Consider the following 12,860-nt stretch of genomic DNA (forward strand, 5'->3'; position numbering starts at 1 on the left):
CCATTTGAATACATGATTCTCACAGGCTGCAAATAACCAGGCCTAAAAAAGCCTAAATCTTAAAAAAAAAAAAAAAAAAAACTGTATTTTAAAAAAAAGAATGAAACATTACTGAAAATATGATACAGTGGCTGTAATTGAACACTCCAATTGAATTAATTACTTTGACATACGTTATTTCTATAGTAGTAATAGGTGCACAGAGCTTCCAAAAACTATTGCTTTGATTTAGAATTAGAAACCATCATGGGTATTTGCTTCTAGCTTGATGGACTAATTGTTAAATTCTATCATCCCTAGTGTTTCAGTAACTTGGTGTGATTAAGCATGTATAAAAGCTAAAATTTTAAAAAGAAAGAAAAGCTCATTACCAAATCCTAAACAGCTTCAATAACTTTGTGCCAGTCTCTGAAGGACATTTGTGCCTTGTTATGACAAGGAATTATTCATAATATGTGCCTAGCATATAGATTGCATCCTTTATTTGAAACAATAAAAGAGTCATCCTTAGTAGCTGATGGAAATAAATAGGCAGGCAAAATTTAAAGGGAAGAGAAAAAGACCAACCAACAGGCCCTATAATAATTGCTTGTCAGTGTAACATCAAGTAGTTCATCCTTTTAGGAACTCGTTATGTGGCTAGCCCATTATGTTCTCCGGATAGAAAAAAAACATGCAGTAATTCACAGAAAAGCAATGACAGGATTCTGCCAGTTTACCTAATAGTATTGACGAGACAGGAGAATTATGGCTTACAAACAAAGAGTGATTCTATATTTGGAATTGTTTTGCTCTCTTTTTGTCCAGTCAGAATTTTTTTCATTTAAAAACTATCAATATCCCTGAAAAATATTAAATATACCACCAACAGCTTTTTGATCTGACTATAAGAGTGCACAGTTTCTAGATTCTTGCTCAATTACTTGCTTACCGAAACCTCTGCTGTGGCTAGGAGAAAATAGACGCTATACTTTAGTGCCCCTTGCTGGTCAACCTGAAGAAAATTGGAGGATAATGACTCCAAGAACCCAGGTTTCAATAAATGGAGTGGCAAGTTCTATTCAGACAGGTAGGAAGCCAAACTGATGTGGCCAAAACATCTGCAGCTAGTATAAAGAATCATTACGATGCGATGAGGCATTTGGAAATGCACATATTTTCTTAGAGAGGAAAAAGTGCAATAGAGAGAAAAGCTACACATTAAGTCTTAGCCTAACTTAAATCCAGGAAACACATTCCTATGAATGCACTCATATGAAGTAAACTCTAGGCTTGAAGTATGACTTTGCTTGATTATGTCTCCAAAAATGTGTCTGGCCTCTCAAACCACAAGGGAAGTGATAGATACCCAAAAATCCCTAGTGGAATTCTCAGTTCAAATTAAATTCCAAAAATAATGCGAAAACTTCTTTCTACAGAGGAAAAGGCGTACATCTACAGTAATGCATTAGATAATTGAAAATAACATTACAGGCCACGCACGGTGGCTCAAGCCTGTGATCCCAGCACTTTGGGAGGCCAAGACGGGCGGTTCACAAGGTCAGGAGATGGAGACCATCCTGGCTAACCCGGTGAAACCCCGTCTCTACTAAAAAATGCAAAAAACTAGCCAGGCGAAGTGGCAGACGCCTGTAGTCCCAGCTACTTGGGAGGCTGAGGCAGGAGATTGGCGTAAACCCGGGAGGCAGAGCTTGCAGTGAGCTGAGATCCGGCCACTGCACTCCAGCCTGGGCAACAGAGCAAGACTCTGTCTCAAAAAAAAAAAAAAAAAAGAAAAAGAAAAAGAAAATAACATTACAGCCTATAGCAAGTAAATTCTGATTACGGTGAATTTTCTTCCCTGTTTGCCATTTTTTTAGGATGTGATTATATTACTTTTATAATTCAAAAACAACAGCTACATCATGGCTATACTGGCATCATCAAAGCTAATTATTAATAACTCTTAGGATTCCTGAGTAAGCCATCAGACCTAACACATCAACCCTATGAGAGCTGGACTTAGAATTTCATCTCCTCCCTCACAAGGTACCCATCAGGAATTTGCATTCACAAGATCCCCCTCTAGGTCCTAGAAAAAGTCTATTCAGGTAGACTGAATAATTCAGTGGCACACGGGGCACTGCCCCATGGGGCAGCCTCGGCACACATGCAAGCCAGCCTCAGATGCTCAGCCTGCAGATAGAATCTGGGACCAGGCACCAAAGACTGCTGGTCCTTCGAAAGCCTTGCAAGCTTCATGGGACCTAGAATAGCCAAAACACGCCTAAAAAAGAAGAGCAAAGCTAGAGGACTTACATTTTCTGATTTCAAAACTTACTACAAGACTACAGTGTGGTGCTGGCATAACAACAGATATATAGATCAGTGGAATCAAATTGGGAGTCCATAAATGAACACTCATGTTTATGGTCGTTTGATTTTCACCTACAGGGCCAAAACAATTCAACTGGGAAATGAACAGTCTTTTCAACAAATAATGCTAAGTAACTGAGTGCCAAAGAATAAGGCTGGACCCCTACCTTACACTATATACAAAAAGTTAACTCAAAATTAAAGACCTAAATATAAGAAAACTGTAGAACTATTAAAAGAAGATATATGAGTAGATCTTACCTTAGATTTGGCAACAATTTTTTAGAGATGACACAAAAATCAGAAGAAATGAAAGAATGTGATTTGACTTCATCAAAACTAAAACTTTTGTACTTTAAAAGACCCATCGGCCGGGCGCAGTGGCTCATGCCTGTAATCCCAACACTTTGGGAGGCCGAGATGGGCGGATCACGAGGTCGGGAGATCGAGACCATCCTGACCAACATGGTGAAACCCCATCTCTACTAAAAATATAAAAAATTAGCTGGGCATGGTGGCACATGCCTGTAGTCCCAGCTACTTGAGAGGCTGAGGCAGGAAAGTCACTTGAACCCAGGAGGTAGAGCTTGCAGGGAGCCGAGACTGCGCCATTGCCCTCCAGCCTGGTGACAGAATGAGTCTCTGTCTCAAAAAAAAAAAAAAAAAAAAAGACACCATCAAGAAATAAAATATAGGCCAGGTGCGGTGGCTTACACCTGTAATCCTAGCACTTTGGCAGGTTGAGGTGGGCAGATCACCTGAGGTCAGGAGTTCAAGACCAGCCTGGACAACATAGTGAAACCCCATCTCTACTAAAAATACAAAAATTAGCCGGGCATGGTGGTGTGCACCTGTAATTCCAGCTACTTGGAAGGCTAAGGCATGAGAATCGCTTAAACCTGGGAAGTGGAGGTTGCAGTGAGCCAAGATCATGACACTGTACTCCAGCCTGGGCTACAAGAGTGAAACTCTGTCTCAAAAGAAAAGAAATAAAATATAACCCATTAAATGCAACAAAGTTTTTGCAAGTCATATATCTGATAAAGAAACTGGGGCCAGGCATGGTGGCTCAAGCCTGTAATCCCAGCACTTTGGGAGGCCGAGACGGGCGGATCACAAGGTCAGGAGATCGAGACCATCCTGGCTAACCCGGTGAAACCCCGTCTCTACTAAAAAATACAAAAAAAAAACTAGCCGGGCTAGGTGGCGGGCGCCTATAGTCCCAGCTACTCGGGAGGCTGAGGCAGGAGAATGGCGTGAACCCGAAAGGCGGAGCTTGCAGTGAGCTGAGATCCGGCCACTGCACTCCAGTTTGGGTGACAGAGCAAGACTCCGTCTCAAAAAAAAAAAAAAAAAAGAAAGAAACTGAAACTAGAATATACAAAGAATGATAATGACTCAATAATAAGACACAGTAAAAATTAATTGCCACCAGGTACAATGGCACGCACCTGTAGTCCAAGCTGCTTGGGAGGCTGAGGCAGAAGGATTGGGATGTAGTGCATTACGATCATACCCGTGGATAGTCACCATAGTCCAGCGTGGGCAATGTAGCAAGACTCCATCATTAAAAAAATAATAATAATAATAATTGCCGATTAAAAAATAAGCCAAAGATCTGAATAGATATTTCTCCAAAGAAGATATATGAATGGCCAATAAGCACATGAAAAGATGCTTAACATCACTAAGTGAAAATCAAAATCAAAACCACAGTGATTTGCCATGTCACACTTACTAGGATGGCCATAATAATAATAATTCTTAAAAAAGACAGTAACACGTGTTAGCAAGAGTGTGGAGAAATTGCAACCTCATTCCTTGCTGGTGAGAATATAAAATGGTGCAGCCATTTCAGAAAAGAGTATGGCAGTTCTCAAAGTTATACCCAGAGTTTTCATGTGATCTAGAAATTCTACTTCTAGATACATACTCAAGACAAATGAAAACATATGTCCATACAAAAACTTGTACATGAATGTTCATAGTAAATTATTCATAATAGCCAAAATGTGGAAATAACCCAAATGTCCATCAAATGATGAATGGATAGACCAAATGAGATGTATTTATACAATGGAATATTATTTATCAATAAAAAGGAATGCAGTACTAATCCAAGTTACAACATGGATTAAACTTTGAAAAAACATGTTCTAAGTGAAAGACACCAGACACAAAGGGCCACATATTGCATGAGTCCACTGTGTTAGCATGCTAGGGCCACCATAACAAAATACCGCAGGCTGGGTGGCTTTAGCAACAGAGGTTTATTTTCTCACTGTTCTGAAAGCTGGAAGTCCAAGACCAAGGTATTTGTAGCTTTAGTTTCTCCTGAGGACTCTCTCCTTGGCTTGCAAACAGCTTCTTCTCCCTGTGTCCTCAAGTGGCCTTTTCTCTGTATGCACACATTCCTCGTGTCTCTTCCTCTTTGTAATGGACACCAGTCCTATGGGATTAGGGCTCCACCCTTTGGAAGCTTGTTTAGCCTTAATTACCTCCTTAAAGGCCCTATCTCCAAATATAGTCATATTGAGGTTTCAGCCTTCAAAATATGAATTTGGGGGAAATACAAGTCAGTCTATAACATCCGCTTATAAACAGGCAAATCTCCTTTTCAGTTGTGGCACATGACTGGACTTGGTTGAGTTTTGAGATGCTGATAAGCTTAAGGTCTGGGGCTTGAAAGAATCACTGAAGCTTTTTTTATTTGTTTTTTTCTTTTGAGACAGCGTCTTGCCCCATTACCCAGGCTGGAGTGCAATGGCGTGATGCCATCTCTGCTCACTACAATCTCCATATCCTAGGCTCAGGTGATTCTCCCACCTCAGCCTCCTGAGTAGCTGGAACTACAGGTGTGTGCCATCATGCCCAGCTAATTTTTGCATTCTTATAAAGATGGGGTTTCACCATGCTGCCCAGGCTAATCTTGAACTCCTGGACTCAAGCAATCCATCCGCCTCAGCCTCCCGAATTGCTGGGATTACAGGCATGAGCCACCATGCTTGGCCAAAGCTTTTCAAGTAGATAAGATGTATTTAAACATGTAATCTTTAGTATCCACAGAATAGAGATTTTTGCTTCTTTTGTCCCTTTTGTAGTGGTAGTGAGGGTGATTTTTGACATGGCCTCAATTATCTACAGGAATATTTACTTGACAATTTTGTGCCTCTGCCCTATAGCTGAGTTGGTCCCATAGAAAATTTCTATGGAATTCAATTCCATTATTTAAAGTAGTTTTTCTATGAACCAGCCATGGTCTGTAACTTGACAGTGTTAACACCAAATAGCAAGACCTTAACCACGGTTCACATACTCAACGAAGATACTACTCATCTTAGTTTTTCAAGTGGATCAGTTTTAGAACACATTAATTCTAACTGGACTAACTATTTCACAACTATCTAAGACAACTTTATAAAATGCTTTAATTTATAAAGTTGGTGTTAAAATTACATTCTGACTCTTCTAAAGATTGTTATTTTACAGTATCTTCTTAAATATATTTAAGAAGAATGTAATAAATATATTTAAGAAGAATTAAGATATATGTAAGAATATACTGTGTATTCTTACAGTATATTCTTAAATGTTCTTAAACGGTTGAGTTTGATGAATGCACATCTGTAGCATAATGTTAAGCTACCTTCATTTTGTTGCTATGCTAAAGAAACTTTTCAAAGTGTCTCATTTTAAAAATTGGTTTGTGTGTTTTGTAGGCTTACAAATTTTTCCATAGTACCATAGATCATTTTAGTGATAAAATTTGACCCTTTTGATAGAAAAACAGGTCAGTGAGTTCCTTGGGATCCAAGAGGAGTTGACTGCAAAGAGGCAGAAGGGAATAGTTAGAGTTATTCTATAATTGTTCTGCATCTTGATTATGGTATGACCATGCATTTGTCAAATCTTATACTTAACAGGGTGAATTTTACTGAATGTAAATTCAGATTTCAATAAACATGACCTTAAAAACTTACAAAATAAATAAATAAATAGGCAAATCTAGATTCGATCTGGGGTGATGAGAGCTTTGGGGGTGACAGGTAAGGGGTGTGGAGGCTTTTTTGGCATAATATTCTGAGGTTAACTGGGATAATAGGTGCACATCTCTGGACTATATTAAAGCCATTAAATTTTACACTTTAAATGAGTGAATCATATACTATGTGAATTAAATATCAATACGGCTGTTAACAAAAAACACAAGCTTAAGGGCAAAAGAAGTCATCGGCGAAGTCTCTAAGAGGTAGCAGGATTCTACCCAGAAGCATGGAGTTCAGAGCCAGGACTAGAGTCTTTACCCACGTATAAGGAAGAGCCCAGTTCAGATCTTAAACCTTATGGATTAAGGAATCCCAGGTAGAAGGGCAGGCATCATATCTCTGGCATATGCTTAGGGCTTCCCTGGTGGCAAATGTGGCTTGAACCTGAGTCACATAGGGTTGGCCTAGGGCTTTTTAAAGGAATTTTTTAATTCCTATCCAAGGCTGGCATTTATCTTAGAGACCAAAGTTGACATCTGCCTGGGAAGAAGAGAGTTCCCAAGGCCAGGCCTCAAGTAATCTCTCATGTGTTCCTGACTTCCGTCGCCAATTCCTTTGGAATTTGAACATTAGACTTTAGTTAGCATGTAATCCTTTCAGTATGATTCTTCCACAAACTCTGGGTTTTCAAAGCATAGGTCTGCCAAACTGCATTTATTAAGCACACATGCTATATTGTCATTGTCAGTTTACTTTTTTTTTTTGAGACGGAGTCTCAGTGTCACCAGGCTAGAGTGCAGTGGCCCAACCTCAGCTCACTGCAAACTCCGCCTCCTGCGTTCAAGCAAGTCTCCTGCCTCAGCCTCCTGAGTAGCTGGGACTACAGATGCGTGCCACCACGCCTAGCTAATTTTTGTATTTTTAGTAAAGACAGGGTTTCAACATGTTGCCCAGGATGGTCTCGATCTCTTGACCCTGTGATCCACCCACCTTGGCCTCCCAAAGTGCTGGGATTACAGGCATGAACCATGCCCAGCTGTCAGTTTACTTATTGATCTGTTCCACTAGTGTCTAAGATTCTGGAAGATGGGGGCCGGGCGCAGTGGCTCAAACCTGTAATCCCAGCACTTTGGGAGGCCGAAATGGGCAGATCACGAGGTCAGGAGATCGAGACCATCCTGGCTAACACGGTGAAACCCCGTCTCTACTAAAAAAATACAAAAAAAAAAAAAACTAGCCGGGCAAGGTGGCGGGCACCTGTAGTCCGAACTACTCGGGAGGCTGAGGCAGGAGAATGGTATAAACCCAGCAGGCGGAGGTTGCAGTGAGCTGAGATCCGGCCACTGCACTCCAGCCTGGGCGACAGAGCGAGACTCTATCTCAAAAAAAAAAAAAAGATTCTGTAAGATGGGAACTGTCACTTTTATACCTGCACTCCCAGTGCTTTGCCCACTGGCAAGCACATAAAATATTCCATGTTGTGTGATGAGTAAATGAATAGATGAGTACTTGGCTTTCCCTCTTTTTTAAGAGATGGGGATCTCACTATGTTGCCCAAGCTAGCCTTGAACTCCTGGGCTCAAGAGATCCTCCTACCTCAGGCTCCCAAGTAGCTGGAATTACAGGCACACCACCATACTCAGCTTTCCATTTATTATGTGTTAGAATGCTCATATCATCTTGCTTGTGCTAGATTGAGCCATTTTCAAAACTAGCAAACTAAATAATCCTAAATCATTGATTTTTCCAGAGTTGACATAATTTTCCATAATAATAGCTTAACATTCATTGAACATTTTTGGACCAGGCTGCACTAAGCAATTTAGATTCAAAATTCCTTTGTAGTCCTTACAATAAACCCCTGAATAGATATTCTTATTACCCCCATTTTACAGATGTGAAACTCAGGATCACAGAGATTAAGTAACCTGCCCAGGGCTGCAGAGGTAATAGTAGTGGAACCGAGATTCAAAGCTGCCTCAAACTCACACAGGAGTGTTCTGAGACTACCTTACTCCATACATAAAAATTACTGTCTAAGCTGCCCCTTATATTGAAAAGGGAACCATAGAAATAAGGCACACATAGAATGGGTGGGCTTCTTTCCCTGGGTCATAGATTCAGTCTGTAATCAACCAAAAGCAGAAAGCCTTCTCAGATTGTTTTCACTGCCTACTGACTCTTTGCTTCCACGGTTTTCATTTTATCCTTTCTTTCCCCTTATACATTTTAGCTGCACTTCACGGAGTTCTGCACAAAGGGAAAACTCAATACAAGCTGAATGCTTACCAGAATGGAACATTCTGACATTTCAGAACAACAGGCTCAGCTTGAAGGTGTTTCAAAATGGCATGCACCAAATGTCCTGAAAGTTGTTATAAGAGATTCAGCAGCTTTCATGTTGACCTCAATGAACAAAATTAAATGTTTGCTCATTTCATGGTTACCGTGTTCCAGTACAAACAGCCTGGTATTTTTCCTGTTTTCTATTCACCTCTGTTACCTTGGCCATGTCTATGTTATAACTGGACGGTACTCAAAGATCGTTGTCTGCGAGGGGTTAGGGAGAGACATTTATGCCCAGAGTGGGGCACCTCCTGTTCCAGGAGAGCTTGGAATCACTCAAGGCCAATGCCTACAGATTCGGAAAGTTAAAACAGAAGCAGCAGAGTTAATCCTCACACTCAAGGCATTCAGCGTGTCTAGAACTAAGCCAAAATTCTGTGAAAGGACAGGGTTGCCAATGCCCATGGTGTAAACTGTTCCCAAACTGTTCCCAGTTTGTTCTATTGAACTGCATGACCAAAGAGAGAGGAAGTCCAGGTATCACTCTTGAATTTTTTCAAAGCAGGAGCAAAATGCCCCCACTCCCCTACCATCCTCACCAATAGGCAAAAGTAGGTGAGCCACTCTTGTTGAAGGCCCCATGGAGAGCATTCAGTCCTTCTCCCATCCTGGTCCTGGTTTATGGCCGTGCTTGTATCGCCACCTATTGCTGGGTGCTCCGGGAAGGCAAGGCTAGATCTGTCCTGCTCATCATTGCACCTCCAGAACCCAGCACATGCCTAACTTAATACGCTTTCATTCATTACATAAAAGAAATATAAGGTCAATGGAGAAGAAATGCCTGGGAAATATATGGCTGGGAACTGACTCTGCTTTCACAGAGAAGACTTTTGGATGCCACAGAAGGTACCCCTTATACTAAGAAGGGAGTACTTCTGTTGGGCTCATAACCTCTTTTTAAAACTAAGGTGATTTTTATCATTTTAACACCATTTGAAAACACTGTAAAGTCTGGCTTTTTACTTATTTATTTATTTACTTTTTAAGAGACAGGATCTCATTCTGTCACTCAGGCTGGAGTGCAGGGGTGGAAACACAGCTCCTAGACTCAAGTGATTCTCCTGCCTCAGCCTCCTGAGTAGCTAGGACTACAAGGCATGTACCACCGCACCTGACCAAGTCTGGCTTTTTAAATGATTCTTTCCTAGTTTTTATTTCAGAACAAAATGGCATATTTAAAAACCAACATTTTCTTTCATACAAGTTTGAATATAATATGCATATATATATTTGAAATATATAATCTTTTGAAAATACTAAAAGAACAGAGATCAGAGGATACCATTTTCATAATGTTTTTTCAATTTTCATGAAAGTTGAAGAAGCTTAATATTTATATTATGAAATATTTGTTGGAAAATGTTTCTTTTTTAAATCAAGATTGTTTTTAAGGCTGGGTGCCGTGGCTCATGCCTGTAATCTCAATGCTTTGGAGGCCAAGGAGAGAAAATCATTTGATCCCAGGAGTTTGAGGTCAGCCTAGGCAACATAGCAAGAACGTGTCTCTACAAAAAAATCAAAAAATTAGCCAGGTATGGTAGAACAGCCTGTAGTCCCAGCTCTTGGGAGGCCGAGGCAGGAGGATCACTTAAACCCAGGAGTTTGAGACTGCAGTAAGCTATGATCACGACACTACACTCCAACCTGGACAACAAAGCAAGACCCTGTCTTTAAAAAAAAAAAGATTATTTTAAAATATTGCTTAAATTATCACGTTAATCGTCTTATAGTTGCTCCTCCAAAAAAATCTTATGATACAGTTTGTGCATGTGTTATATAAATATAATAACATTAATCAGCTTCTCATGTGTCTTGTTTAGAATCTGCATCATGTTTAATGTTTGGTAAACCTCCTATAACGGCTTTTTTTTTTTTTTTTTTTTTGAGACAGGGTCTTGCTCTTTGGCCCAGGCTGGAGCGCAGTGGTGCGATCTCGGCTCACTGCAACTTCTGCCTCCTGGGTTCAAGCGATTCTCCTGCCTCAGCCTCCCGAGTACCTGGAACTACCAGCGCATGCCACCACACCCGGCTAATTTTTGTATTTTTAGTAGGGACAGAGTTTCACTGTGTTGGCCAGGCTGGTCTCCTACTCCTGACCTCAGGTGATCTGCCAGCCTCGGCCTCCCAAAGTGCTGGGATTACAGGCGTGAGCCACCGCGCCCGGCATAAGGGCTTTTTAAATACTAATATATTGTCCAAATTTTCTACCATTGAGTTAATCACCATGAAGATTTCCACCTGGTATTTGACAAAAGCAAGTCCATGGCAAATCCCTAGATAGAATAGTCAACCCTCACACCTCTGCATTGTATCCAAACAGCCTCTCCTCATTGGAGGGAGTGGCTGCACCACCCAAGCTTCCTGAGTCGGAAGTGTGTCGGTTTGACTCTTACTTTCTATTATCTGCTGGGTCTCCATGTCCTTGCCTTTCTCCTATTTCTAAAACATGTGCCTCTCTCCCTGTGAGAAAGGAGAGGTGATCAGAATATTTCAAGTACTGAAATGAAATGCAAACAGGGCAATTTATGTGGTAAGTGGAAGTGGAACACGTCATGAAAGCTAAACCTGGGAGGAGAGATTGGAAGCGCCTCTCAGCTTTAGCAAAGGATTTCTAGATACAGGTGGCGGACACAAATTGCCTGTCCAGAGATTCACTCCATAACGAGACCAGCCATGTAGAACAGCCCCAGCGCCACCAGGGGACTGTCGCCACTGGCCCAGATCTTTGGGGCTCCGAGGCAAGCTGCAGGAATGACAGTCCTGCATTCTGCCACAACAGCCACATCCCTGCAGGGTATGGGGGACAGACAATGGGGTTAGTGCCATCAGCACCTTCATGCTGCCCCTGCCAAACCATCAGCCAAACAATGGGTAGAAAAGGAGGGAATAAGAGGAAGGAGGAAGTGATCTGAAATCAGGCATGGTAGGGGATGGGCTTGGGTAGGCAGAAAGGAAATGGAAAAGGACATCCATTTGTCTTCGGGATCTTTCTGTCATCTTTGGTTAACGGTTGAGGGGCATGCAACAAGCAAAAGGATGGAAGAATTGAATCACACTCTATCTTGACCGTGCCTTTCTCGTGTTTTCCCCCCGCTTCGTGCACTCAGATGCCCGTGAAAACACTGCACTCTTCTCCAGGCCCACACACAAACTGCACACACACACACACACACACACACACTCGCACACTTTTCCCAGTGTCTTATTTGCGTCTGTTCACCTCTGTGCTTAAAACTGAAATGATAGTAGCGAGGCTGTGCTGTGGACAGAGTGGTGATCTCCTTTCCCACTGTTTAGTTCCTGTATAAGATACCAGTTTTCCTGGACAGCATGGCAATATCACTCTCAAAGTCAAGATCAATTCTAAATATCTCCCTCGTGCTAAGAAGAACCCATTTTTCCTCCTGAGTCATCATGCTCTCCCTAACAAACTTCCAGGACCTCTCACTGGGGACACAGACAGGTGTGGTGTTGCATCCAATGTGGCATTTCCAAGCCAGTTTTCAGCACCCAAGCTCCCTGTTGGCTTGACAGTGTCAAGCCAGGCCACTAGGCTAACTGCAGGACCCGCAGCTGCTAGCTTTACGAAAAATCCGGTTTCATGTCAGACTCAGATAGATCCCAGGGAGCAAGTTGAATAAGAAAAAGTTTAATGAAGGCCGGGCAAGATGGCTCACACCTGTAATCCCAGCACTTTGGGAGGCCGAGGTGGGCAGATGGCCCGAGGTCAGGAGTTTGAGACCAGACTGGCCAACATGGGAAACCCCGTCTCTAGCAAAAATACAGAAATCATGGCAGGCACCTGGAATCCCAGTTACTCGGGAGGCTGAGGCAGGAGAATCGTTTGAACCTGGGAGGCGGGGGTTGCAGTGAGCCAAGTGTGCTCCAGCCTGGGTGACAAGAGTAAGACTATCTCAAAAAAAAAAAAAAAAACAGGAAAGAAAAAAAAAAAAAAAGGAGGAAGGAAGGAAAGAAGGAAGGAAGGAAGGAAGGAAGGAAGGAAGGAAGGAAGGAAGGAAGGAAGGAAGGAAGGAAGGAGGGAGGGAGGGAGGGAAAGAAAGAAAGAGAGAGAAAGAAAGGAAGAAAGGAAGGAAGGAAGGAGAAAGAAAAGAAAGAAAGAAAGAATGAAAGAAAGAAAGAAAGAAAGAAAGAAAGAAAGAAAGAAAGAAAGAA

The sequence above is a fragment of the Piliocolobus tephrosceles genome, chromosome 5 (genome assembly GCF_002776525.5).
Source record: "Piliocolobus tephrosceles isolate RC106 chromosome 5, ASM277652v3, whole genome shotgun sequence".
NCBI lineage: Eukaryota > Metazoa > Chordata > Mammalia > Primates > Cercopithecidae > Piliocolobus > Piliocolobus tephrosceles.